At 46.4% G+C, this 22862-nt stretch overlaps 1 long non-coding RNA gene across 3 annotated transcripts in view; it reads right to left on the bottom strand.

The window, feature by feature from the left end:
* Positions 1-22862, bottom strand: part of LOC139272619 (uncharacterized) — a 166547-nt gene that overhangs the window by 56218 nt on the left and 87467 nt on the right. Inside the window, exon 1 of one of the 3 annotated variants that reach the window (XR_011594914.1) lies at positions 18244-18351. The exons of the other annotated variants lie outside the window; for them this stretch is intronic. This is a non-coding gene — a long non-coding RNA (uncharacterized lncRNA). Of the gene's footprint in view, positions 1-18243; positions 18352-22862 lie in introns of those variants that run through there. 3 annotated transcript variants of the gene reach the window in all.

Genomic DNA, 22862 nt, shown 5'->3' with positions numbered 1-22862 from the left:
GCCAATGAGCTGGAAGGGAGTGTGAATGCTGCCAAATGAAGGGTGATCCTCCTCACCATCTGCGGGGCAACAACCTATGGCCTCATGAAGAATCTTCTTGCTCCGGTAAAGCCAACAACCAAATCGTATGAAGAATTGTGTATACTGGTCCGGGATCACCTAAAGCCGAAGGAGAGCGTTCTTATGGCAATATATCGATATTACACATGTCAACGGTCTGAACGGCAGGAAGTGGCGAGCTACGTCGCCGAACTAAGGCGCCTTGCAGGACAGTGCGAATTCGATGGATTCCTGGAGTAAATGCTAAGAGGCTTTTTTGTGCTTTACATTGGCCATGAGGTTATCCTTCGCAAACAATTGATGTTGAAACACCGAACCTGAGCAAAGCCATAACGATAGCCCAGGCATTTATGTCCACCAGCGATAACACCAAACAAATTTTGCAGCATAAAGATGCATCGGCAAGTACTGTACACAAAGTAATGTCATTTTCAGGCAGGAATGCATATGGCAGAACGTACACGCCTGCAGCTGCACGACCTCAGATGACCCAGAGTCCACCATCAAGCATTAATGCGAGGCAATTAACGCCTTGTTGACGCTGCGGAGGTGATCATCGAACCCATCAATGCCGCTTCAAACACTATGCGTGCAAAGGCTGTGGAACAATGGAACACCTCCAGCAAATGTACAGATGAGCTGCAAACCCTGCAAACCACCACGTTACAGAGGAAGACCAATCCATTGCGGATCAAACTGAACTAAAGACTCAAACCGAGGAGGCAGAAGTGTATGGGGTACACACCTTCACCATGAAATCTCCACCAATCATGTTAAAAGTTGAACTGAATGGAATTCAAGTATCCATGGAATTTGACACAGGTGCAAGTCAGTCCATCATGAACAAAAAGGTCTTTGACAGGCTGTGGTGCAACAAGGCACACAGGCCCAAGCTGAGCCCTATTCATACCAAGTTGAGAACTTACACTAAAGAGCTGATCCCTGTAATTGGCAGCGCAGCAGTAAAAGTCTCCTATGATGGAGCAGTGCACGAACTCCCACTATGGATTGTACCAGGAGATGGCCCCACACTATTCGGCAGAAGCTGGCTGGGAAAAAATCCGCTGGAACCGGGACGACATCCAAGCGCTTTCGTCCATCAACAATGCCTCATGTGCCCAGGTTCTGAGCAAGTTTCCGTCGTTGTTTGAGCCAGGCACCGGAAGTTTCACGGGGGGCGAAGGTGCAGATCCACTTGATTCCCGGTACACAACTCATCCACCACAAGGCACGGGTGGCGCCATATATGATGCGAGAGAAAGTGGAGATCGAGCTAGACAGGCTGCAACAAGAGGGCATCATCATGCCAGTGGAGTTCAACGAGTGGGTCAGTCCGATTGTTCCGGTTCTCAAGGGCAATGGCACGGTCAGAATTTGTGGGGACTATAAAGTAATGATTAGCTGTTTTTTGCTGCAGGACCAGTAGCCGCTACCCAAGGCAGATGACCTATTTGCGATGCTGGCAGGAGGAAAGACGGTCACGAAGTTGGACGTGACCTCGGCCTACATGATGCAGGAGCTGGCGGAATCTTCAAAAGGCCTCACCTGCATCAACATGCATAAAGGTCTGTTCATCTACAATAGATGCCCATTTGGGATTCGATCGACCGCGGCCATTTGTCAAAGGAACATGGAGAGTCTGCTAAATCGGTTCCGCACACTGTGGTCTTCCAGGGCGACATATTGATCACAAGTCGGGACACCATCGAACACTTGAAGAACCTGGAAGAGGTTCGAAGTCGGCTAGATCGTGTGGGACTCTGGTTGAAACGCTTGAAGTGTGTCTTCCTGACGCCAGAGGTCGTGTTGTTAGGGAGAAGAATCACGGCAGACGGCATAAGACCCATCGACGGAGGCCATCAAGAATGCGCCGAGACCACAGAACGTGACGGAGCTGCAGTCGTTCCTGGGACTCCTCAATTATTTTGGTAATTTCCTACCTGGGTTAAGCACCTTGCTAGAACCTCTACATGTGTTGCTACGTAAGGGAGATGACTGGGTATGGGGGAAATCACAAGAGACAGCTTTTGAGAAAGCCTGAAATCTATTATATTCTAACAAACTGCTTGTTCTGAATGACCCATGTAAACGTTTAGTGCTAGCTTGCGATGCGTCTTTGTACGGGGTCGGGTATGTGTTACAACAAGCAAACGAATCGGGAACATTGCAACCGGTCACTTATGCGTCCAGGAGCTTGTCCAAGGCCGAAAGGGCTTACAACATGATTGAAAAAGAAGCCATGGCATGTGTACACGGGGTAAAAAAAAATGCATCATTATTTGTTTGGGCTTAAGTTCGAGTTAGAAACTGACCATAAGCCGTTCATATCGCTATTTTCAGAGAGCAAAAATATCAATACCAATGTCTCTGCTCGCATCCAAAGATGGGCGCTCACGCTGTCTGCATATAACTATAACGCCCTCAGTCAGCTACCATTGCACATCACCGGGGTGGAAATGGCACAGCCTGCAGACTTGCTCTTGGTGATAGATGCATTTGAAAACGTAAAGTCACCCATTACGGCCCGCCAGATCAGGACCTGGACCAGCCAGGATCCTTTACTGTCCCTTGTAAAAAACTGTGTCCTCCATGGGAGCTGGTCCAGTGTCCCAGCGGCGATGCATGAAGAGATGAAGCCGTTCCAGCGGCATAAAGACGAAATGTCCATACAGGCGGACTGTCTTTTGTGGGGTAATCACATGGTTTGCCCAAGAAAGTCAGGGAAATGTTCATACACGACCTACACAGTACCCACCCAGGCATAGTAATGATGAAAGCTATAGCCAGATCCCATGTGTGGTGGCCCGGCATCGACTCAGATTTGGAGTCTTGCATGCGCCAATGCAACACTTGTTCTCAACTGAGCAATGCACTCAGGGAGGCACCGCTAAGTTTGTGGTCATGGCCCTCCAAACTGTGGGCTAAGATCCACGTTGACTTCGCTGGCTCGTTTCTAGGCAAAATGTTCTTGGTTGTTGTGGATGCTTATTCAAAATGAATTGAGTGTGTGATAATGTCTGTAAGCACATCCACTGCCACCATCGAAAACCTATGAGCCATGTTTGCCACGCACGGCCTGCCGGATGTCCTTGTCAACGGACCATGCTTCATCAGTGCCAAATTCAAGGAATTCGTGACCCGCAATGGGATCAAGCATATCACATCTGCCCCATCCAAGCCCGCATGCAATAGCCAGGCAGAACAGGCAGTCCAAACCATCATGCAAAGCTTGAAACGCGTGTCGGAAGGCTCCCTGCAGCTACCGAGTCCTGCTCAGCTACCGCACTAGACCCCACTCGCTCACCGGGGTTCCCCCAGTCGAGCTGCTCATGAAAAGGGCACTCAAAACAAGGCCCTCTCTAGTCCACCCTGATCTCCATGTTCATATCGAGGGCAGACGACATCAACAAAGCATGTACCATGATCGCGCAAATTCGTCACGCGATATTGAAGTCAATGACCCTGTATTTGTACTCAACTATGGACATGGTCCCAAATGGCTCGCTGGCACTGTCATAACCAAAGAAGGGAGTAGAGTGTTTCAGGTCAAACTCGCAAATGGATTAACTTGCAGAAAGCATTTGGACCAAACCAAACTGTGATTCACAGACAGCCACGAGCAACCTGAAGAGGATACCACCAACTTCGACCCTCCGATACACACACACAAGTGGCAACTGACATCACAGTTGACCACGAAGCTGAACTCATCATTCCCAGCAGCCCAGCAAGACCAGCTGTGCAGCAGCCCAGCGAAGGCCCAACCAACTCACCTGCATCTGCATTTGTACCGAGACAGTCGACTAGGGAGCGGAAAGCCCCAGATTGTCTCACTCTGTAAATAAGTGTACTATTGAATTTGGGAGGGAGTGATGTTATGTATGCAACCCTATGTAACCAGCATTCTACCGCCACCAGAGGGCATATCTGTTGGGGTCCCAAGGGATCCCAGCATCCATTGGGAGCATTGTATATAAGCAGACCTCCCATGCTGTATCAGTACTCTGGAGTCAGAATAAAGAGATTAAGGTCACACTTACTCACGTCTACAGTACTCAGTCACATTGCATTATTTAAGACATAACAGTCACCTTCTGGGATCATTTGAGCCTGTACAAAGCACTTGTAAGGTATGCCTAGGAAAGTCGCCACATCTCTGCACTGATAAGAAAACAGACTTGTTACTCTTCTTTGTATCAACTCTTAACACACTGTAGTTGAATTAACTAGTTTGGGCATAATCATGCTTCAGGGATGACCACTGGGTAAATTCTGTGGTGACAATCCTTCTTAGTTAATTGTGTCTTTCTATATCAAATCTTTATATTTTTAACATTCAATTGGCTGATAAACTAACCTGTGGATGCAGTTTTCAACCAATTAAATGTCAATTTTTTTTGGAGGTTGCTCCCATTTCCAAAATGAATTGTGGGAGCCAGAAAAGGATAAAACAGGTAAGAGAATTGTTTTAAAGCTTATTTTTTAGTTAAAAAAAGGTTACATTACATTAGATTGAACAAGAAAATATAACTTAAAAGAGTTGAAGAGAGAGATTAAAGAAGAAAAGGGGGCTGAAATTGTCCCTCTCCTTAAGGCCTGTTAACACCACAAATCGGTGGCCACGCTGTGGAGTGGAGAGGCCGCCAAAGTTTTGTGGAATGGCCGCTGATAGCCCAATTGCCCTCCCGACTTTTCCTGGCGGTGCCCCAATCCCCTCCATTACCGCTCCGCTGCTACTGATCCGTCTTAAGCACGTCATCACCATGCGCACCACCAATCTGACCCCCCAACGGCGACATTCCCCATGGAAAATCTTCGGCCCGTCTGGCAGTGCCAAAACAAGCTTTTTCCCGGTGGTTCAGTGAGGCTGTGGCCTTCTGCAGCGGCGGTGCGGCTTCCCTTAAAGAGGAAAGCGCACTGCCAATATCGCCATGTTTTTTTTTGGTTGGCCGACTGTCACATCAGCCTGACAAATATGCCCCGGGCTGGTCCAGCCGAACCCCTCCCTGGTGGCCCAGTGGCCCAAAGTTTTATCACCGCGGAGGCTCTCCCCTTTAAGTGAAGGAGAGAGCTGTGGTGACGCAGCACCCGTGATGATGTCATCGCGACGGTCACTCCGCTCCGCACCCAACTTCCGCCCCTCAGTTGCTGTCACTGCTGCATCTTTGCCCCTCAGGTGTAGTCACCGCCCCCATTATGGTCAAGTTCCGGATCGGAGAGAAAAATAAACAAAGAGCCGAATGTCGCTGAAGAGACGACCTGAACCGCAGTTGTGGTAAAAATCATCAAAATGGGTTGGGAGCGCTCCGTTTCGGGCAGGAGGCAATTTCTACCCCAGGGACTTTTGTAATTTAGGATTGGTATAATTGTAACAAGATGATACCACATATGTATATATACACAGTGACAAAGTGTCCCACTGACTTGAAGTTCGAACAAGTTCCCACCCTCATGACATCCCTGAGACTGAAGTGCAGATGAAATCTGTAAATACCATCGTATGTACCTTTTATACTTCTCTAAATAAAATGGTTATGAACAAGCAAATGTCTGAATTCCCCCACACCACTCAGTACCAAGATTATTTGTACATAATTGTATATCATAGAATATTATAATACAGAATGAAACCATGTGTACAACTTTGCCTGTGCTCGTTGTCTGAAAGAGTTAGCCACGTAATCCTATTCCCCTTTTACCCTTTACGGTCCTTTACCCCGTTAAAATTCTCTCTTTCCCTTTTAAAAGCTATTTTGGATTTTTCGTCCATTGCTGTTTCTGATAGGGCATTCTATGTCGATCTGTGAAAGAGATTTCTTTATACCTCTTATGTATTGATAAACCTTATAAAGGTTTTTATTTACTATTTATATTATGATTCAATTGTAATTTTAATAAAGAAATCAGGATATAAAGAATGTTGCCAATACTCATATTCTTGCTCTCAGACTGAGAATAGCCATTACTATTGTGTGCAACTATTTCATCTGAGTACATTAACTGGAACAGCATTCCACTGTAAATGGCAACCCTTTAATTTCAAAATTGTTGTAATGCTGGGGATTTTATTCAAGAGGCCCTCAAAGGAAGAAACTGCAGGGAATCCAAAACAGAATGAAATTGTTGTAGAAATCCCAGTTCTGTCCGGAATAACTACATCCTCAAAACCTTCAACAGCTTTCTCTGTTACTCTGCTGGCCCACATGCATTAGATTAACTGCACTAGTCTCATGTAGTCTCAGATATAATGGGAGTTCTCACTACTTCAACGCAATTACAATCACATGAATATGCACAATTATGCTATTACTAAAGTCAAATCAAATTTAAAATCCAATGTCAATCAAAATTGACGAAATAGTGGATTATAAGTAAGTTTTCAGAATAGCGCTGAGAATATCACTTGCATTTTGGAATGGAAAAATTAAAGTGAAATGTAAATTTGATTGGCTAGAAAAATAAGGGCCAAGTGCTAATGTTTGAAACCAGGAACCATAACAGTAAAAAAACGATGTTTAACATTATGAGCGGTATGTGTTAATGAGGCAGTGTCACCTTAATATATTCAAGTTCTGGGCACGTTACCAATGCCAGATAAATGAAAGATGATTAGAAATGTTCCATAAACCAGCATGCCTAATTACAATTTGGCTTATATCGCTGCTTTCCACCCAAATGTTTAGAAAGTTCAGTTCAGAATGAATATGGCTGTTACTGCACACAGTGGTGAGGTCATTCACATGGTTTCTGCAATGTAAGCATTTTCTTTTGCCCACAGTGGGAGCTACATCAGGAAGCCTCAAGCCATTTTGTGAAATGGCCACTTGGGTCAGTTCTGTGCTCATTGCAATGTCATTAAACACAGCTGATAACTTTCTGGAAGCAGGTGATTTATTTCACAGTGGACACTTTTCTTCCATGAATCATTCTAGCTGGGGAAGTAAAATTAGCCAGTTTCACAGTAACCCCTAACCATATGCAGTTCAACTTGTAGAATGCACAATGTTTCCAAAGTGACACTTTCTGTGATGTTTTTGATTAACCCGAAATAGCCCACCAACAACAGCTGTTTCATATACTTAACCAATCCCTCTCCACATTGCAGGAAAAGCTACTTTTGTGAGTGAATTGTTTCTTAATGTAAAAGAACATAATTTATAAAACACCTCTAAGACTCTGCTTTACAAGACAAAATTATTTTCCCTGGCATGAGTAGGATAAAAGAATGAAAAATTAATCTTAAAAATGTTTCTTCCAGAGCTGATAGGCATCTTCAGCCACTATTGATGTTTATTCCTTAAATCAATTTGATCCTCAATTTAATCCTATTTGTTGCTGGAAGGTGAGACATTCAATAGGAAGATGTTTTCATGGGCACAGTCAATGCTGCAGAGGCACAGCTGTAACCTGGTAGAAAAGCTCATGACATCCAAGAGGCATAGGTGAGTGCACAGCACACTAAACATGTAGGCCGAGATCCTGGTGTAAGTGTTGTGTGGTGAAGCCTCTATCCACTCAACTGCTGCCCTGCTGATTTTGATGAATTTTCCAGGGCCAAGTACAATTTTATTTGGTGGGCTCCTAGTAGGTTTACTGCTGGGAAACCTGTCATGCTGGGGGTGGGATGTATGGAAAATCTCTGCTGCAGCAGGACTCTTGCATCTGTGGCAGCTTAAAGGGATGGTCTTCCTCATGACCAAAAAAAGCACCCAGTTACTGCAACATTTCCCTTGAAGTATCATTCATGGAGCGCAAATGGTTATACGGGAAAAAATTGCAGGGCTGTGTGGAAAGATCAGGGGGTTGGGACTAGTTGGATAGCTCTTTCAAAGAGCTGCCATAGACACAAAGGCTGGAATTTTGCTGCCGCTTAGAGGACAGGATCGGATGAGGGTCAGCTGTGAAATTTGAAATGATTGACAGTGGGGCGAGGCTGTCGCTACTTTAACAGGTGTCGGGTCTGTCAACGCTGAACAGACCTGACACACAGCGGCGGGGGAGGCAATTTAGCAGATTAAAACCTTGTTAGAAGTCTATTAAACAAAATATTGAGGTCAAATTACTATTTTCCCAGGTTTTCTATGAGGTTGCCATTGCTCGGGAATCATGTCAGGTACGAACATCGGGAGTTGCATTAAAATGAATTCATTTCATTACCTGACAGCTATAAAAGCTCCCATCTCACAGCTGTTCACTTTCCAAGATCAGAATCTCTTGCTTACTGCATTTGGAAGGCACATTGACCTTTATGCAGGTTGCAAATCTTTGGAGTAAATTCTCTATCCAGTGTCATCTTGTTGGCACAACCTCTCTCACCATTGACAGATCACTTCTGTCATCTGTACATCACCTGCCATCCATTACATGAGCATTAGTGCACTTGAAACTATCTCACCTTGGTCCTCAGAATCCCACCATGATCAGCCCCAACACCAGCAGCACCGGGCACACCAGGAGCACCAACAACAACACCAACTTTCTCTGCAGTCAACAAATACTGCAACAGACACAGGGCATCACCACCCGACCACATTGCTGCCCGGGACGCCAGGGATGGCCTCACCATGGCCAGATTTACTTCACTTGGCGCTGTACACCCTGGCTGTCACATGATGCACCAGTTTGACACCACCCCACACCAGCTCCATAAAGAATCCCTACAATGTCCAAGCCATTCCTTTCACACTCATCACCATTGGGAGTTACCATTATGTCTCACCATTCACTGCAACTCACTAAGCCACTTCCAAAGGTGCACACAAATCTGTCCAAGAATGCAAAGTGTTGAAAATAAAGATTTAAATGTTTGACAACACATTAACAGAAACTTTACATGAGCATTGCCAAAAACACCCAAGTGCCTACCCTTGTGTGTTGTTAGTTGGTATGCTTGCACGAGGATGAGGATGAGTGTGAGGGGTGGCTAGTGAGATGGGGGTGTAATAATGTAGATATAGAGAGAGGTATGGGTGGAGGTGCAAGGTAAGTTGGTGTGAGTAACGATGTGCAGGAGTAAGGTCGGGAAGGCAGAGTGATGGGGATGTGATGAGTGGCACAGCAGGATGAGGTTGAGTGGCTTTGCAGTAACATTTTGTGATCTACTGAGATCATTGAAAGGTTTGCACCACTGCTGCCAGGTCATCCTGATGACATCCCTGCGTGTGCCCTCCTGTGCAATGTGCAACCAGGCTGCGTTGGTCTCCTGGGGAGTTCTCTTCCATCCATTGGAAGGAAAGAGAACCTCCCTGCGTGCAGTGATTCCCTCCATAAGCATATGAAGGGAGTCATGGGAGAGCCTGTCTCCAACCCTGCACCTCTGTGCAATGCCTTTCTGTGTTTCCAGCACCTCAATGCTGTAGAACACTCACAGCATAACTGTCAAAATCAATTTGCACATGACCCCTTTAAGGAAACTAGATGATGACATGTCATCAAATTACATCATCGGACCCGCTTCCTTTTATTTGGCTGGGAAACTTGCTGAGCGAGCTTAACAAAAGAACAATTCGGAAGGCAAAGAGAAACTATGAAATTAAATTATCGAGGAACATAAAACAAAAAAGTAAAATATTTTCCAGGCACATCAATAAAAAAAGGAAGGTTAGGTTGAGAATAGGACCATTAAGGGAGACAGGAGCTAATACCACAGGTAACGATAGAGAGATGGCAGAAATATAAAATAATTATTTTGCTTCAGTATTTACCAGGGAGATAAAACAAGTGGACGTGACATTGGATGATGAGATTAGTAATGAGATAAGTGCATTTAAAATTTAAAAAGGGGATATATTAAATAAACTAATCAAACTCAAAGAGGATAAAACACGGGTCTGGATGGATTGCATCCACTCAATTTCAAAGAATCTAGGGAAGAGATAGTAGAGGCATTATGACACATATTTAACAAATCGTTAGAACAAGGTGTAGTGCCAGAGGACTTATATAATACCGCAGGTCGGGGCCATAAAAGGAGCAACGAGTGGCCCGGGAGTGGTGTGATGGCCCCGACCTGCGTGGGAGCACTGGCAGCATGTCAGGGCCATGGGGGGAGCGGCGGGCGGCTTGGGAGCAGCGTGGAGGCATACTGCTTCAGGGAGCAGTGTGAGCTGATGCAGGAGGGCAACGGCAGCGAAGAGTGATGTCAGCAAGGTCCAGGTCGGTGATTGGAGCATGGGCAGATACAGCCAGAGGGGCGAGATCGGGCGAAGGAGTGGCGAAAGACTGTAGAGAGACATGATCGAGGCCCAGGGGAGGCATGAATTCGGGGCCAGGGGCCCAGGGGCAGCACGGGCCAGCCCACACTGCGATATGTGTGCACACTGGGTCTGCGCAGCAGAGTCATTTTGGGTAATCCTTGCCACTGGACCAAGACCGTGTGGTGCAGCGGCCACCACACGTTAAAAAAATCCATGCACAGGCAACTTCCACCCTTCAGGATGTAGTTCGGGTCCTTCATTGAAACACCTGTGAACTTATCCTTTTTGGCGTGGAAGCAAGTCCTCATCGTTTCGAGGGACCGCCTATGAATGAATATGATAATACCAATATTTAAGAAGGGGGATAGAATGGGCTGGATTTTGCGGTCCTTTGTGTTCTGTGTTTCGCCCCGGAGCGGCATGAAAGGCGGCGTTCAGATCTCCTGCACCCCGTCGCAATCCTCTGGTCTGTTTTTACGGCGGCGCTCAGCAGCACCGCTGGGAAGAGCTGCATCAGGTGTGCAATGCCTCTCGTTGCGACACCAGCAGTAGTTTAGTCACTTGCCCGATCCGTCTGCCCGACAGTACACCCTTACTGACTGCCTGGGAAATCTGTGCGGTCCAGCCATGCCGGAGGCGGTGAGGAAGGTAAGTGTGAGTATTTGTTCTTTTAATTTGTGTTGTGGTGGCATGGACAATGTTTATGGAATGTTTTTGTGGGGTTTTTTTTAGGTTTTCTCCCCCCGTCTCCCATTCTCCCCCCTCCTCCCCCTTGCCCCCCTCCCAAGCCTCTCTCCGAGTGCATACGGCCCGACAGTGCACGAGTTTGCGAGTTTCCTATTTTTTTTGAAAAGTGTACAACGCCTCACTTCGCGCTGCGTCCCCTGACGCAGGGTCCAGATGGCATAAATACCTTACCAAAGTGCAGACTATTCCCAGCTGATAACTTTCCCGCCCTGCCTTCATTTTCGTCCCGAAAATGGAAAAGCCTAACATCCAGCCCAATAGATCCAGGGAGTTATAGAGCAGTCAGCTTAACATCGGTGGTAGGAAAAATAATGGAATCCCTACTAAAGGAGAAAATGGAAGAACATCTAGAAACCAAAAATATATTAATGAATAGTCAGCATGGATTTCAAAAGTGACAGTCTGGCTTGACCAACCTTATTGAATTTGTGGAAGTGGTAACAGAGAGAGTAGACAATCGTAATGCAATAGATGTAATTTATCTAGATTTTCAAAAGGCCTTCGATAAGGTACCCCATAATAGACTGATAAACAAAGTCAGAGAATGCAGAGTCAAGGGACAAGTAGCAGAATAGATAGCTAGCTGACTTGAAGACAGAAAGCAGGGAGTGGGAGCACAGGATAGCTAGTCACAGTGGCAGAAGGTGGGTAGTGGTGATCCACAAGGATCGGTGCTGGGACCATAACTTACATTAACGATTTAGACTTTGGAATTACAAACACAATTTCTAAATTTGCGGATGACACCAAGTTTGGGGGGGCGGTTAATAAATGCTGAGGAGGACTGCAAAAAATTACAGGAGGACATTAATAAACTTGCAGAATGGGCGTATAATTGGCAAATTAAGTTCAACATAGATAATTATGAGGTATTACATTTTGGCAGGAAGAATACGGAGGTCACGTATTACTTGGAGGGTGAGAGTCTAGGTAGGGTAGAGGAACAAATCCACCAATCACTAAAAGTTGAGACACGGGTTAGCAAAAGCAAAAAAAAGCAAACAAAGCACTCGGGTTCATTTCTAGAGGGATAGAATGGAAAAGTAGTGAAGTTAAGTTAAACCTGTATCAAACCTTGGTTAGACCACACTTAGAGTACTGCATACAGTTCTAGTTGCCATATTATAAAAAGGATATAGGGGCACTGGAGAGGGTGTAGAAAAGATTTACAAGGTTGATTCCAGAAATGCGAGAGTATACATATCAGGAAAGAATATACAGGCTGAGTCTCTTTTCTTTTGAAAAAAGGGTGACCTAACAGAGGTCTTTGAAATTATGAAAGGTTTTGATAGAGTGGATACAGAGAGAATATTTCCACTTGTGGGGAAGAGCATAACTAGAGGCCATCAACATAAGATAGTCACCAAGAAATCCAATAGGGAATTCAGAAGAAACGTCTTTACCCAATCAGTGGTGAGAATGTGGAACTCGCTACCACAGGGAGTGTTTGAAGCGAATAGTATAGATGCGTTTAAGAGGAGGCTACACAAGCATATGAGGGAGAAGGGAATTCGAGGGAATGCTGATAGATTTAGATAATGAAAGATGGGAGGAGGCTCAAGTGGAGCATAAACGCCTGCATGGACTTTTTGGGCTGAGTGACCTGTTTCTGTGACGTATATCCTATGGAATCCTATGTATGTAATCCTATGTAACAAGCTCTATCAACATAAAATCACTTGTACCGAGTGGGCTGGAGCCAGCAGTGGGTTTGGAACCCGTTACCTACGTTGCCGCCTCGCTCCTGCCTCCATAGGCGAAATCGCATTGAAAGTGCCAAACGGCCTCCTTCTGTGCTGTATGATTCTATGATTCTACAATCTCCCCTCCGCTGACTGCACCATGGGCATTTTAATTTTTATTGAATCTCCGCTAACCCTAACAAACACAGACACCTGTTGTATGCAGGCATTTCTTACATCCAGCATTACTAGGAGTACAGAAGGGATATACTTGCATTGGAGGCAGTTCACAGAAGGTTAACTAGATTTATTCCTGAGATGAAGGGGTTGACTTATGAAGATAGGTAAGTAGGTTGGTCCGATACTCATTGGAGTTTAGAAGAATGAGAGGTGATCTTTTGAAACATATAAGATACAGAGGGGGCTCGACAAGGTAGATGGATGCAGAGAGGATGTTTCCCCTCGTTGGGAAATCTAGAACTAGGGGGCATAGTTTCAGAATAAGGGGCCGCCCATTTAAAATGGAAATGAGGAGGAATGTCTTCTCTCAGAGGGTTGTAAATCTGTGGGATTCTCTGTCCCAGAGAGCTGTGGAGGCTGGGTCACTGAATATATTTAAAGTGGAGATAGACAGATTTTTGAACGATAAGGGAGTCAAGGGTTATGGGGAGTGGGAGTGGAACTGGGCTCAAGATCAGATCAGCTATGATCTTATTAGATGGCAGAGCAGGTTCGAGGGGCCAAATGGTCGACTCTTGCTCCTATTTCTTATGTTCTTATGTACTATAATGGTGATGACAGAAAATGTGTCATAGGATGTCATTACTGCCTTATTTTTAGTAACGCATGCCCAAATTTCAGTGGGCACTTTCAGCATCCAGCCGAAGTGCAGCCCAATTTTCTAACCTCACCTGTCTGAATTATGCTGCCTGGAATATCAGCATAACTTGGGAGTGAAGTCCTCCATGAACACAACTAGGACTCCGCAATTTAATAAAGTGCATTCATTTTTTTTATATATATATTGCAATCAAACATTCTTCCATTGAGCAGAAAATAATTGGTTATCCAAAAGGAAAACAAAGAAAATATATATAGTACGTGGCAAAAACAATTCTGTGATTGTGAATATGTCCAGAGAAAATAATTGTTCCCGATTCCCGATCTCACTGAAAAACTTGGCAATCAGATATTCATATGCCTGACTTTGTCTCTACAGTGGCTAGTTTGCTGCTGATAGCTGCTGCACACCCCATGCATCCATATCGTGTCATTGCTCATCGTCCAGTTTGATGATGAGAACTCTGTCCATGGCAATAATATACAGCATAGAATTGTAGGTCTGCTCTGCAACATAATGTAACGGCCCCATTGATGGCTCCCTTCAACACCCCAAGTGTCTGGTCAAAGAAGACCCTAGCTGTAGCTGTTACCATGACAGGGAATGGTAGCATAGTGGTTATGTTACTGTACTAGTAATCCAGAGGCTTGGACTAATGATCCAGAGAGATGAGTTAAAATCCCACCATGGCAGCTGGGGAATTTAAATTCAGTTAATTAAATTAATCTGGAATAAAAAGCTAGTATCAGTAATGGTGACCATGAAACCAGCAGATTGTCATAAAAATCCATTTGGTTCACTAATATTCTTTAAGGAAAGAATTTTGCCATCCTTACCCGGTCTGGCCTATATGTGACTCCTAATCCACAGCAATATGGTTGACTCTTAACTGTCTTCTGGAATGACCTAGCAAGCCATTCAGTTGTACCAAACCTACAAAGAGCAGCTGTTCATGAAGGCAACTCATCACCACCTTCTCAAGGGCAATTAAGATGGGCAATAAATGCTGGCCTTGCCAGGGACACCCAAATCCCATGAACAAAGAAACTTTTAAAATAGAAGTTGCGTAGAGATGTCACAAACAAGTGGTGTAACAATGTAGCCCATTTCTGAGGAACTGATTTCTGAGATGCCAATTGTGTGTAGCTGGAAGGTCCCTGAGCCATCAACGTTTAGGGCAGTGGTGGACTTCACTGCCGCTCATAGTGTAATGCAGGAGGTTGACTGTCCCTGCCAGGTGATTCATCAGGTGGTTCATCTCAGTCACAGCTTTCCTGGTGAACTTGAGTCTTCGTGGCCATGACTAGCTCACTGAATCTATAGTAGTTGATCTGTCTTCAGGAGCAGTACCTGCAATGTGCTCTCCAGACAAATGTTAGTTTTATTTGAACCCTGCTATGGGTGATTCAATAGTATATTTTACAACAATAGCTTTTCTTAATGTCTATATATGCCTCAAATCAAATCACGCTGCTGGCCCAGAAGGCATTTACATCATCATCATCATAGGCAGTCCCTCGGAATCGAGTAAAGCTTGCTTCCACTCTTAAAAATGAGTCCTTAGGTGGCTGAACAGTCCAATACAGGAACCACAGTCCCTGTCACAGGTGGGACAGATAGTCGTTGAGGGAAAGGGTGGGTGGGACAGATTTGCTGCACGCTCTTTCCACTGCCTGTGCTTGGTATTTACAGCAGGTTGCTTAAAGAATTAGGAGTTGTGCTACGCGAGTCCCTTACTCATAGCTCGCTGGAGTCTGAAATCATTCCTAATGATGTGAGAGAGGGTTGTTGTTGTACTGATATTCAAAAAGGGCAACAAGTCATAACCTGGGGAATTGTGGGTCTATTAGCTTGACGCCAGTTGTAGGGAAGTTGCTAGAAATTGATTATAAGGGATACTCTGTACAACTTAACAGAGAAAGGGTTATTAGGGACATGCAACATGGCTTCTGGAAAAGTAGGAAGTTACTACTTTGATGGACAAAGGTAGCCCTGTAAACATATTTTGACTTTCAGAAAGCTTTTGACAGGGTGCCACACAACAGGTTACTATACATGGCAGTGTCCTGTGAAATTGGAGGGCAGATCCTGGATTCAATTGGGAATTGGTTGCTATCTCATAGGCAAAGAGTTGCCATTAATTACAGTGGCGCCACATGGAGTCCGGTTACAATAGTTTGATGCTAGAACTGTTATTCTACATTAATGATCTGCATGAAGACTTTGGGGTTAATTTCCGCATGTTCACGGATGACATGAAGATCTGTGTTTGTGTGAAAATCCTTGAGGAGGATTCTGATGCGATGGAGGAATGAACCTCCATATGGCAGATTACATTTGTTGATAATGGAGTCCCTGGCCAAAGACCGCCTTAAGTGGAGGAAGTGCATCTGGGAGAGCGCTGAGCACCTCGAGTCTCATCGCCGAGAGCATGCAGAAATCAAATGCAGACAACAGAAAGAGCATGCGGAAAACCTGTCCCACCCTCCCTTACCCTCAACGACTATTTGTCCCACCTGTGACAGGGACTGTGGCTCTTGTATTGGACTGTTCAGCCACCTAAGGACTCAGTTTAAGAGTGGAAGCAAGTCCAAGGGATTGCCTATGATGATGTGGATGAATGCAATGCCATGCATGTGGGTAGGGTGAGTGCCAAGCATGTGTATACCATGCTGGGCTCTGAATTAAAAGCCAGAATTTTCTGCAGATAAACCGGTTGGGGACAGGGTCCTCCGAGTTGGGCGGGACACCCAGGAGGCCAGGTTCCCCGCAGATCGTGCCAACTTTAATGGCAGAGCCTGATTTGCATGCAAGGCCTTGGTTTTCTGCCACAGCCAGGGATTGGCAGGAACTTGGTCGGGGATTGGGGAATGGCAGCAGGGTGGGGTGTCAGAAATCGGCAGGGGGTGCGCAGAGGATTGTCGGGGCAGTGTGGTGGGTGGGATGGAAGGTCGGCCAGTGGTCGGAGATTGGTGGAGGGGGCGGGGAGTGGTTGGGAATTGGTAGGGGGAGCTCGGAGGATCGGCGGGGCAGTGTGGGGGGGGGGGGGGTGAGGGTCAGGCAGAGGATCGGAGATTGGCGGAGGGGGTGGGGGGTAGTTGGGGATTGGTAGGGGAGCTCGGAGGATCGGCGGGGCAGTGTGGGGGGGGGGTGGGGGGAGGGTCGGGCAGAGGATCGGAGATTGGCGGAGGGGGTGGAGGTAGGTTGGGGATTGGCAGGGGGAGCTCGGAGGATCGGCGGGCCGGAGGATCGGGGGTTCGGCGGGGGGGGTTTGGTTGGCTGGAACATCGGCAGTGGTGGGTGGGGGGGCAGGTGAGATAGGGGATCGAAACCGGCTACCGGAGGCTTGTGGTCGGCCTCAGCATCATTGCAAGGATGGTGGCAAGGGTGGGGGGAGGCCTGGATATGTGATCGGAAGCCTTGTGGTGTGTCTTCGATTGCGAGGGGTGGGTTTGGTAGGAACCCTGGATCCAGGAGGTAGATAAAAAGCCACTTACCTTCTGGATGCAGCAGTCCCTGCCGCAGTTTAATTGCCAGGTTTCACGAATTGTGTGAAACCCGCTCACACCCAGTTAATAATAATAATTACTTTTATTTATATAGCGCCTTTAACATAGTAAAACATCCCAAGGCGCTTCACAACAGTGTTACAAGACAAAACAGATAAATTTGACACCAAGCCATAAAAGAAGAGATTAAGACAGATGACCAAAAGCTTGTTTAAAGAGGTAGGTTTTAGGGAACGTTTTAAAGGAGGAAAGAGAGGTAGAGAGGCAGAGAGGTTTAGGGAGGGAATTCCAGAGCTTAGGGCCCAAACAGCTGAAGGCATGGTCACTGATGGTTGAGCAGTTGTAGAGTTAAAAACAAAATGGAAAGGATAATAGAGGCTTCCAGCCTCTTTACAATATTTAAATGAAAGTTCCGCCCCCTTAGAGCAGGTTGGTTGCCCAGCCCCCCCGTCTCGCTCCCGTTAAAACCGTAAGTGGGCGGGTTGGAGGCGGGATCAGGTGTGGAATCCCATTTTTAACAATTTAACTGCCTTCATGCTCCAAACCCAGCCATTATTTTAGGGGAAAATTCCGGCCAAAGTGTTTTGAGTGGCAAAGGGGATCTAAGTGTTACAGTGCATGAGTATCTAAAGGTCCATGACCAGTGTAATGAGGCTATAGTGAAAGCAAATAGAATATTGGGATGTATTGCTTGGTTAGGCCAATCTAGCATGATGTCTAGTTCTGGTCCCTTCATATGGTTGGAGATATAGAGACGCTGGAAAAGGTTCAGAGGAGGATTAGTAGATTAATACCCAATCCAAAGACCCTTAGTTAGCACAATAGCTGCAGGGAGATGCATCTTTTTACTCCAGAAAAGTGTAGAGCTTTGGGGAGTTCCTGGAGGGACTGATGTCACTGAGTACAAAAGATGGGGTAGGGGTGTTGGGTGATTGGGTGTTGGCCATTATTATCTCCTGGAGCTCGACTTTGATCGCCTTTGAAGAGGAATTTCCCAGAAGTCTTTTTTGCCTGAATTGGCCCAATGTTTTTTTTTTATAAATTGGATTTTTTTGCCTCTCCCGAGAAATGACATGGCTGCAGATGGGAAGCCTTTGGGGTCATGTTGCCTAGTTTCAATGCAGTGGAGTGGGACAGACTCAATGGACCAGCTGGTCTTTTCCTGTCTGTCTTTGTCATATATTTTTATGACCTATGCCCCAACTTACAGTAATATTAATCTCTTATCTTTGTACTCTTCTTTTAAGTTGTCCAGCTTCTACTGGACTAAAAACAGAAAATGCTGGAAATACTCAGCAGGTCAGGCAGCATCTGTGGAGAGAGAAACAGAGTTAACGTTTCAGATTGATGGCCTTTTGTCAGAACTGAAAAATGTTACAGATTTAACAAGTTTTAAGCAAGTACAGCGGCAGAGAAAGGGGGATGAAAGGAAAGAACAGAAGGGAAGGTCTGTGATAGGGTGGAAGGCAGGAGAGATTGAATCATGAAAGGGATGATGATGCGAGGCAAAATGGGATGGTAATGGGACAAGTAAAGAATCAAAAGATGGGTCTAGAAGAGGTGTAAATGGGAATAGCAGAATCATCAACAGCTGCCGTCCAAGGAATCAGAGTAATTATTTGCACTGTTTTTTCTGAGCCTGTATCCCCTGGATTCCGCCCCTGATGCCTCTCACACATGAGCAGATTCCTCGGACCCGGAACCGGGAGTGGGGCCCCACAACAACCACGTTGTTCTGACTGTGTTTTCTGCCGGTGGAGCCTGGAGCTGGGTTTGCTTCCAGTTTTTGCATTATTTGGAACATTTTTGCGGCCTTCTGTGGGAGTGAAAACTTCGGAGGTTGTGCAAGAGAGAGGCGTGGCGAACGGGTGGGTGGCGGGGGAGGGGCCGAAAGAGAGAGAGAGAGAGAGAGAGAGAGAGAGACATGGGGGGGGTGGGCGGGGAGCGGTGAGAGAGAGAGAGATGGGAGCGAGAGAGAGAGAGAGAGACACAGGGGGAGGGGGGGGGTGGGGGGGCGGTGAGAGAGAGAGAGATGGGAGCGAGAGCAAGAGAGACACAGGGGGCTGGGGGAGAAGAGAGAGAGAGACAGGGGGGTGAGAGAGAGGGACACGGGGGGGGGGAGGAGAAAGAGAGAGACGGGCGGTGGGGAGAGAAAGACATGGGGGAGGGGGGAGAGAGAGACAGAGACTGGGGGGAGAGAAAGAGAGAGGGACACGGTGGGAGGTGGGGGAGAGAGGCACGGAGGGGAGAGAGCGAGAGAGAGAGAGACAGTGACTGGAGGAGACAGAGACTTGGGGAGAGAGAGGGGATTGGAGGGGAGAGAGGGAACTGAGGGAAGACCGATCACATTCTTCAAACCCCACCCCCTTTACACTCACATTCGATTTCTCAGAAAGCTTAGTGTGTATGTTACAAGGGACATCATTGGAGTGAATGAAATCTGGAAGTCACGACACTGTCACTATTCACTTCATACCCAATAAACCTGTTAACAATTGGTGACCCACACGCAATGCCCCATCTATGGCAGGGTGGGGTGGGTGGGCAGCGGGTGGGGGAGATAAGGTCAGGAACTTGGGCTGGGATGGGGTCAAGAACTCGCTGAGGGTGTCAGGAACATCGACTGGGGGAGGCATGGATCTGGGCTGGGATGGGGGTCAGGAACTTTTGCTGGGTTGGGGAGCTCTATCCTCTCTGTTTTCTGAAGTCAGAATGGTTCGAATTACACTTTGCAAAGTCAGTCAGAACTTGGGCTGGGTGGTTCCAATTACACATTTAAGAGAAACTTCGGGGTGTGGCTTACCTTCCAAGGGGACCAATCAGCAATGGAATCATGTGATAATGGAGACCCAATCAGATCATTTTTCTAGTGCAAATAACTCCATCCCTGAGAAATTGGGGGCAGAGGTTATTACCTGAAATTGCTGAACTCGATTTTGAGTCTGTAAGGCTGTAAAGTGCCTAACTGAAAGATGAGGTGCTGTTCCTTGAGCTTGGACTGGATCTCCTGCCTGGTTGTCTGAGCTTCAGAGTGCGGAGATCCACCTGAAGAGCTGATTTTCCCTGGTGCCTAGACTGGATGCAGCAACTCGGGAGCAGTGTTTTACAGGATATTACAGCACTAGAGAGGAGACAGCGGAGATTTACGAGGATGTTGCCCGGACTGGAGAATTTTAGCTATGGGGAAAAATTGGATAGGCTGGAGTTGTTTTCTTTTGGAACATAGGAGGTTGAGGAGACCATACTAAGATATATAAAATTATGAGCGGTCTATAGAGTGTATAGGAAGGACCTATTTCCCTTAGCAGAGGGGTCAACAACCAGGGGGTTGTTGCACATTTAAAAAGTACTTGGATATGCAATTGAAGTGCCGTAACCTACAAGGCTACGGACCAAGAGCTGGAAAGTGGAATTAGGCTGGATAGCTCATTGTCGGCCGGCATGGGCACGATGGGCCGAATGGCCTCCTTCCGTGCTGTAAATTTCTATGATTCTATGTAAATGCACCTTGTATGCCACCTGCCACCTTTTCTAAATGTGCAGTCTACCATCCAAGCCAGGTATGCTGTTTTCCATTATTGCCCTGCCAGAAAATAAAGCACATTTGCTCAGTTCTTTGTAGCTATGGAATCTGTCCTACTTTATAAACATTGTGGAATTCATAGCATCCCCAGTCTTGAAGTGGCTCTGTAATGCAGATACATCAGTACAAGTGGAAGGTTTCATGATGGGATGGAGTGAGGTAAAAGAGATCTGGTTTTATTAAGTAGTGTGAAATATCCTGCTTTTTTGATAAGGCTGAGTCGGGAGCAGCGTCAGAGGTGCATGGAAAGGCCTATAAGAGGCCGTGAGGTCAGGCAGTGCGTCGCTGAGTCAGGAGCAGCATCGGAGGTGCGTGCAGAGGCCCAGCTTGTGCAGCTACAGGGAGAAGGCAAAAAAAGAAGTAGAAAGAAATAGAAAGGTGACGTCACAGCCAAGGGGGTAAGCGATTGGCTGGTGATTGGTAAGTAGCTTTACTTTTTTCTCTTCTATATCAGTAAGTAACCTTTAGCATTGTTGTTGCCAATTTAAGTGTATCTAAGGGTTAAGTCATGACAGGAGAGCTCGGTCACGTGATATGCTCCTCCTGTACCATGTGGGAACTCAGGGACACTTCTGGTGTCCCTGACGACTACGTGTGCAGGAAGTGTATCCGTCTCCAGCTCCTGACGGTCCGCGTTGCGGAATTGGAGCTGAGGGTGGATTCACTCTGGAGCATCCACGATGCTGAGAATGACGTGAGTAGCACATGTAGCGAGTTGGTCTTACCGCAGGTGAAGGGTCCACAGCCAGATAGGGAATGGAAGACCAGCAGGAAGAGCAGTGCAAGGAAGGTAGTGCACCTGCGGTCATCCCCCTGCAAAACAGATACACCATTTTGAGTACTCTTGAGGGGGATGACTCATCAGGGGAGGGCAGCAGCAGCCAAGTTCATGGCATCGTGGCTGGCTCTGCTGCACAGGAGGGCAGGAAAAAGTGTGGGAGAGCGATAGTGATAGGGGATTCAATTGTAAGGGGAATAGATAGGCGTTTCTGCGGCCGCAACCGAGACTCCAGGATGGTATGTTGCCTCCCTGGTGCAAGGGTCAAGGATGTCTCGGAGCGGGTGCAGGACATTCTGAAAACGGAGGGTGAACAGCCAGTTGTCATGGTGCACATTGATACCAACGATATAGGTAAAAAAAGGGATGAGGTCCTATGAGAAGAATTTAAGGAGCTAGGAGCTAAATTAAAAAGTAGGACCTCAAAAGTAGGAATCTCGGGATTGCTACCAGTGCCACATGCTAGTCAGAATAGGAATCACAGGATAGCTCAGATGAATACGTGGCTTGAGCAGTGGTGCAACAGGGAGGGATTCAAATTCCTGGGACATTGGAACCGGTTCTGGTGGAGGTGAGACCAGTACAAACCGGACGGTCTGCACCTAGGCAGGACCGGAACCAATGTTTGCTAGTGCTGTTGGGGAAGAGTTAAACTAATATGGCAGGGGGATGGGAACCAATGCAGGGAGACAGAGGGAAACAAAATGGAGACAGAAGCAAAAGACAGAAAGGAGATGAGTAAAAGTGGAGGGCAGAGAAACCCAAGGCAAAAAACAAAAAGGGCCACTGTGCAGCAAAATTCTAAAGGGTCAAAGTGTAATAAAAAGGCAAGCATGAAAGCTCGGTGCCTCAATGCGAGAAGTATTCGGAACCCAGGAGAGGGCTGTGAGCTAGTTAGAGTGGGTGAGAGCTCAGGTGAACAGGTCCCCCAAGAAAGAACGCAAAAGGCAGGAGGCAACAGAGCAGAGTAGCACTGGGGTAAGTGTAAACCACAAGGTGATAGGAAAGGACAATACGTATGAATATAAAGGGGCTGCAGGAGGGGTCAAAACTAAAAATCATGGTTTAAAAACTAGTATTAAAACACTCTACCTAAATGCACGCAGCATTCGAAATAAAGTAAATGAGATGACGGCACAAATCATTACAAATGGGTATGATTTGGTGGCCATTACAGAAACGTGGTTGCAAGGTGGCCAAGACTGGGAATTAAACATACAGGGGTATCTGACAATTCAGAAAGATAGACAAGAAGGGAAAGGAGGTGGGGCGGCTCTGTTAATAAAGGATGATATCAGGGCAGTTGTGAGAGATGATATTGGCTCTAATGAACAAAATGTTGAATCATTGTGGGTGGAGATTAGATAGTAAAGGGAAAAAGTCACTGGTGGGCGTAGTTTATAGGCCTCCAAATAATAACGGTGGGGCGGACAATAATCAAGGGAATAATGGAGGCATGTAAAAAA

Source organism: Pristiophorus japonicus, chromosome 9 (genome assembly GCF_044704955.1).
Source record: "Pristiophorus japonicus isolate sPriJap1 chromosome 9, sPriJap1.hap1, whole genome shotgun sequence".
In the NCBI taxonomy this organism is placed as follows: domain Eukaryota; kingdom Metazoa; phylum Chordata; class Chondrichthyes; family Pristiophoridae; genus Pristiophorus; species Pristiophorus japonicus.
The sequence above is the reverse complement of the archived record's forward strand: the minus strand, read 5'-3'. Positions and strand labels throughout refer to the sequence as shown.